The following is a 6,899-nucleotide window of genomic DNA, read 5'->3' on the forward strand; positions in this document are numbered from 1 at the left end:
CTCTGTAGACAGCATAGAGCCCTTTCATCCCTTTTTTAATGGCACTGACATTCCAGGACTATCCCTGGGCAATGCTCCTGCCTGGCACCAAGGGATCCGTGGCTCTCCCCTCCTTCTCCTGGGGGTTCCTGCACTCCCTGGTGCCAGGGAAATGGGAATGAGCAGCAGCCCAGGCCTTCCAGCCGCCCCCTGGATTCACTGGAGCCTGGCTCCTGCCCTTCTCCCTGCTGGAAAGAAGATGGAATGTTTGTTAACGTGCTCAGATGTTGGAGATTTCAAGAGATTTTGGGCCATGAGGCACCTCTGGGGCCCTGAAAAGAGTTTCACCCATTTAAACCTCGGCCTGCAGTGAGCTCCTGCCCTCTTCCTTCCTTTCCACACTGACTTCCAAGAGCTTTTTGTGCTTCTCCATTCCCATCCCTGCCCAACAACTCATCCTGAGCCAGGGAATCTTTTCCCTAAGCTCCCACTCCTTCTTTTCCCGACAGCAGTTTGGTTTTTCACTTGCACCCCCTGGCTTTCCTCTGTACCCCCTCCAAGTCCAGCTGTGCTTCATCCCCTGGTCTCTGATTTTACATAATTCCTTCTCTAGCTCAATCTGGAGAGGAAACTCCTGGGAGGAGCCGTTTCCAGAGCAGAGAGGATTAAGACAGAGACAAAAATGCTGCTGGGACTTCCCTGGCGCCGCTACTCCAGCTCCCACTTTTTTTTTTCCCAGTTCTAAAAAAGGAAAAACTCTGTTGTGACCCCAACAGCGATTCCTTACGTGGTTCTTTTCTGAGGGAGATTGATGTGGATGCTCAGCCAGCTCTTCTGCTGTGGGAAAGTCAGAATTAATTACTCCTCTCAGGAGAAGCACGGAGAAGTCCGTCAGCACCGACGCTCCGCCGGCTGCGGCACTTGGGTGGGAAGACACTGATGGATTTCCCTGGATATTCTCTGTTTAATGGCTTAAGGAGCAGCAAACACTCAGAATTATGTAGATTTATGATGGGTTTTGTTACAGGTCCGGGCTGGGTAAAGCAGCTCTGAAATGCGGGAGCATCCCGGTGCTGCCCGCGCAGCGGGGACGGCCACTCGTGTGGGACAGGTGAAGAAAAATAACCCTCACACTGCAAGATGGCTTAAAAATTAACCAGTCATTATAGCAGAGGCAGAAAAATTAAATTAAACCCATCAGTTCTCTGGTTTGGATGATGTTGGAACACTCACAGACCACGGTGCCCTCAACACATCCAAGGATGAGGCTGCTCCAGGGAGGGAATTCCAGCTCTGAGCATCCTTCAGCTCTCCTGGAACTTGCAGGGACACAGCTGCCCGAGGCTGTGGGAATCTCTGATCCCACAAACATTCCCTGGTGCTCCCTGAGCACCACAGCTCATCCCCGGTGTGGGTGTTACAGGGGGACACCGCCACCAGAAGGAACAAGTGGAACTGACAGTAAAAGGTTCTAAAATCTTAGAAAATTCAGGGACTTAGAAAGAAAGTTAGGTTTGGAAAGCCCTGGGAAAAGCAGGCCCTGGGAAATGTCAGACCTTGTGCTTGCTAAAGATCAGGTCAAACTGCACCTGTGTGGTCAGTATATGATAAATGACACAATTGCTAGATGTGATTAGATATAATTATTGTTTAGAGAACATGAGGAACAATGTTAGGGTGCTGGGGGGGATCATGAGAAATCCATGCTTGGGTAAAAACAATGCAAACAATAGAACAATGTAAGTTTAATAATTAAAATGTAAATTATATAATGATAGAGTATAAAACATGTTCAACTCCAAACCAAGTGGGGTCAGATTTGTGTCTGTGCACCCCTGACACCCAGATCTCCTCAATAAAGCACCTGAATATAATCATTGTGTGATTCTGTGTGTTCCTGAATGCTGACAGAACAATCCAACGGGCTTCCACTGCTGCTGCCGGAAATTTATTTCCATCCCTTTCACTGAACTTAGAAAATTTAGCAAATTGGGGAGAGAAAAAAGACTCTGTCTTAGGAAACAAATCTCTGATAGAAAAAAAAAACCAAAACCAGAAGTTATCTCTTAATGAATAGTGAACTCTTATTACTGCAGCCTGTTACATCTTCAAGGTTGCCAGCAGAAACTTCTCCAAGGGAGATAAATATCCCATTAAACCAGCCCTGCACCCCACAACTCCTGCATTTTAAAAGCACCCTGAAGGCCAGGACTTGCTCAGTTCTCTCTGCAACTTCTGCTCTCTTCTGAAGCTCTGTCTCAAGAAGAAAGAGTCTTTCTAGTCAGGGTTGTTGTGGCTTCAACACAGGCTCCAGATTTTGGCAGAAAAAGCCTTGAAAATGAAATTCTGAGGGATGGGGGTGGGGGTTTGCTGCAGAGCAGGAACGCTGGATCTGTTAATGTGAATCCTGCTGCCAGTTCGTGTTTATCCTAAAATCACAGGATGCCAGACTGGTTTGGGTGGGAAGGGACCCTCAAGGCCACCCAGTGCCACCCCTGCCGTGGGCTGGGACAGCTCCCACTGTCCCAGGCTGCTCCCAGCCCGGCCTTGGGCGCTCCAGGGCCACCTGGACACCTCCAAGATGCCCCAGGAAAGGATGTGGGGATCTGCAGCATCCTGGAGAGCCCAGCCAAGGGTGGGCAGTGACAGCACAGAACCTCTCGGGAATGAGCAGCAGCCCAGGCCTTCCAGCCGCCCCCTGGATTCACTGGAGCCTGGCTCCTGCCCTGCTCCCTGCTGGAAAGAAGATGGAATGTTTGCTAACGTGCTCAGATGTTGGAGATTTCAAGAGATTTTGGGCCATGAGGCACCTCTGGGGCCCTGAAAAGAGTTTCACCCATTTAAACCTCGGCCTGCAGTGAGTTACCTCTCAGAACTCCTTGGATTCCGCAGGAACCCAGATTTTCACCCACTTTTATCCACCAGGATCCCAGAAGTGCATCTTGTTTATAGGCACTGCTTCTCTTCAAAGAACTTCAGAGCTTAATTTTGCTTCTCATTCCAAGCTCCACAGGCAGGGTCCCCAGAGATTCATTAGTGGCACCAAGGAGGCTTTTCCAGCACCCAGCAATGCCGAACTAATTTATTTTCCAGTGAGGAATTTATTTTCCAATCCTTGCCAGGGTCCAAGCTCACTGGCACCACCTCAGAGATGCAGAGCTGCAGTTCTGAGGATTAAATTCTGGGGATTTGACTCTGTTTTGTTTACTCTTTATAAATTCCAGAAGTCATTTCAAACCTTTACATGGTTCAATATTAATCGCTATTAAAGTTTTTCTGCCACCAGGTGGGAAATTTCTTATCACCAGATGACACCTTTTCCTGCTTTTAAAAAAACATTTTCTCGTGTGTTCCAAGGATTACTTTCTCATGGAGTTCACAGTGGCAGAGTCACATCAGACATTTTTGGGAGCACACAGAGCAAACCCTTCCCACCTCATCCTTGTTCAGCCCCAAATCCCAGATTCCCAGACTGGTTTGGGTTGGGAGGGACCCCAAATCCCCCCCATCCCACCCCAGCCATGGCAGGGACACCTTCCCCTGTCCCAGCTGCTCCAGCCCCAATGTCCAGCCTGGCCTTGGGCACTGCCAGGGATCCAGGGGCAGCCACAACTTCCCTGGATAACCTGGGATATTACCCCTGGATAATATCTGGGATATTACCCCTGGATAACCTGGGATATTCCCCTGGATAACCTGGGATATTACCCCTGGATAACCTGGGATATTACCCTGGATAATCTGGGATATTCCCCTGGTTAATCTGGGATATTACCCCTGGATAATCTGGGATATTACCCTGGATAACCTGGGATATTACCCCTGGATAACCTGGAATATTCCCCTGGATAATCTGGGATATTACCCCTGGATAACCTGGGATATTCCCCTGGATAATCTGGGATATTACCCCTGGATAACCTGGGATATTCCCCTGGATAATCTGGGATATTACCCCTGGATAACCTGGGATATTACCCCTGGTTAATCTGGGATATTACCCTGGATAATCTGGGATATTACCCCTGGATAACCTGGGATATTCCCCTGGATAACCTGGGATACTACCCTGGATAACCTGGGATATTCCCCTGGGTAATCTGGGATATTCCCCCTGGTTAATCTGGGATATTCCCCTGGATAACCTGCCAGGGCCTCCCCCTTTTCCTTCAGTGCCTCTGGTTTTGGGGTGGGTAGTGTTTACTCTCCACACCAGCATCAGCAAACCTGAGTACCAGAACATCTCCACCATAATTAACCTTTTAATTAATATCCACAACAAATTTACTACAGACTTGAAGGCATCTGAAGCACAGCTGTGCTGGCTGGGAGCTGGACGTGATTATTTTGGAGAACAGAAAGCTCAGCTTCCACTCAACAGATTTGCAGCAATTAAATCTCCACCACTGGCACTTGGTTTACATTTCTTATCTCAGGAAATGGCTTTTTTTGACCAGTTGAGCACCTGCTGCTTCTCAGCTGGTCCTGGAATGAAAGTGCAGAAATGTTTTTGAATCATAAAGTGAGGAACCATAATCTGGGTTCAATATTCAGTGAGAAGATTGAGTTCCCAGAGCTCAGGGGTGTTCCAGGGGGCTGGAGCATCTCCAAGGGTGGAGACCCCACAAGTTCTGAGACAAAGCTCCTTAAAGAGATCCCAGGTGGTTCCAAGCACTGAATGGATTCACTCTGGATGGCAAATTCTGGTATGTGGCAGCTCCCCACAGCATCCCAGCCCCACATCAGCTCCACTCCCAACAGGTGCAAATCTCCAGTTTTGCATAAAATACACAAAAGTAGTGAAACCCTGACATTTCTGTGCCTTCATCCTGACTTTTTCCTGTCCCTGGAAGCAGGCTCTGCTTTCCCAACCCAAATTAAACCAAGATCTGATTATTTTCATGCTTAAGTAGATGTTTACCCCAAATTTCCTGTCCTCCTCTCACCTCCTCCCCATGACCATCCCCTCAGTGCACAGACTCTGATGTTCCTCTTTTCCTTTCCTTTTAACTCAAAATCATTCCCTCTGGACTTCCACAACTCAGAAATAACAGGAACCAGATGCTGCTTTCTGGTTTTCCCTTCAATTTCCAAATTACTTCTAAATTGTGACCTTGCCTACCAAGATTTTGCCTAAAGCAAGGTTTTATTGCTGTGTTATCAACTGCAGAAAATGAACCCCTCACATCAGAAAAAAGAAACAGACCTTTAATTAACTGTAATGATGGTTCTGGGGGCCATTATCACACATTCCAGCTACAATAAAAAGCTTTTAAGAGAGTTGACAGCAAGTTCAGCCCGTGTTCCTCCCTCCTTCCCAGCACCCAGACTGAAGGAAGGAGGAGACAGCTCACCCAGAAAGGAAAATTTGGAATATCTCAGGCACTTGAGCAGTTGGTTGTACCCCAGAGACCTCCTCAAAGTTCTTCCTGCAGCTTTTATCCGCTTTAAAAGGAAAGAATATCCGATTATTATTAATTTTGGGTACATCCAAGAGTTTGGTACCATCCCACCTATTCCCCCCTCCGTTGCTTTTCCAGGCACGGGAGTTAAGCACAGGAAAAATCCAAATTTCCTCCTGATGGCAAAGCATTCCCTGAATTTTCTATTCCATCATCAAATATGCGAATCAGAGTTGGTGCCAACGTTTTTCCGTGGCAGGAAATGGGTTCAAATGCCACATCTGGGAATTTGGGTTTTGCGTTTCGAGAGCCTGTGGTTTGGAATATTGATGTATTTCTGCAATTTCCCTTGGTTTTCCCAAGTAATAATTGTTCCTCCCGTACTTTTCTGATCAAAAAACGTCCACAATCGTTCCAGGTGGGGATGGTGGGATTTATCCTGGATTGCCCTGGTGAGCCCCAGATGTCCCAGCAGCACCTTCAGCACGGGGCAGGACGTGTGTGACATTATTGCTGCCATCCCAGTTACAAATTCCTGCCTCAATTTTTCTCAGTTTGCATCCAAACCTTCCAAAACAGAGGGGAAGAAATGAGATTTTTAGCGCTCCGAGCCGGCTCTGACGTCGATCAGGAGCAAACCCCTGCTACTCTGGAAATTAATGTTCTCATTCTCCAGCAACCCCAGCTGGGAAAAATAACAGAGGAATTAATGTAAAATACACTGCTTGACCAGGAGGAAAGGATTGGGCAGGGAGGAGCAGCCAGGGATGAGGAGAGGAGAGGAATAAAGGAATTTTGGGTGTTTTCCACCAGCCCTCAGCTCCAGCAGCCAGCACAGAAAGGGCCTGGTGCTCCTGGGGCCCCGGCAGGGATGTGGGGGTGGATGTGGGGATGGATATGGGGATGGATATGGGGGTGGATGTGGGGATGGATGTGGGGATGGATGTGGGGATGGATGTGGGGATGGATGTGGGGATGGATCTGGGGATGGATGTGGGGATGGATGTGGGGATGGATGTGGGGATGGATGTGGGGATGGATATGGGGGTGGATGTGGGGATGGATGTGGGGATGGATGTGGGGATGGATGTGGGGATGGATGTGGGGATGGATGTGGGGATGGATGTGGGGGTGGATCTGGGGATGGATGTGGGGATGGATGTGGGGATGGATGTGGGGATGGATGTGGGGATGGATGTGGGGATGGATGTGGGGATGGATGTGGGGATGGATCTGGGGAGATCCAGGAGTGCAGGAGGAGGGGGAGAAGCCAGAGCTGTGCTGGAGCTTTGATCCACCTCGCTTTGCCTGCAGCTGCTCCACCTCATTTAAAGGGAGGCACCGGGCCACAAATGCTTTGTTTGTCACCTTTTCAAACTAATTTTACTGCTTTTCACAGCTGGACATGTCAAGACATTGTTTTTCAGCTCTTGAACTCAATGATCTTAGAGATCTTTCCCAATCTAGACCATTCTGTGATTCCCTTATTTTTGATTATCCAGCTAAAGAGATTATGAA

At 48.4% G+C, this 6,899-nt stretch overlaps 1 long non-coding RNA gene across 1 annotated transcript; it reads right to left on the reverse strand.

Annotated features, from left to right (window-relative positions):
• Positions 1 to 4,307: 4,307 nt before the first annotated feature.
• Positions 4,308 to 5,942, reverse strand: LOC147651808 (uncharacterized). Its single transcript, XR_015290212.1, has 3 exons — positions 5,766 to 5,942; positions 5,334 to 5,424; positions 4,308 to 4,464 (listed from the first exon to the last, which is right to left on the reverse strand). It is a non-coding gene; the product is annotated as an uncharacterized LOC147651808 (long non-coding RNA).
• Positions 5,943 to 6,899: the final 957 nt, after the last annotated feature.

This window comes from Cyanistes caeruleus, chromosome 8 (assembly GCF_971803275.1).
Source record: "Cyanistes caeruleus chromosome 8, bCyaCae1.hap1.1, whole genome shotgun sequence".
Classification (NCBI taxonomy): domain Eukaryota; kingdom Metazoa; phylum Chordata; class Aves; order Passeriformes; family Paridae; genus Cyanistes; species Cyanistes caeruleus.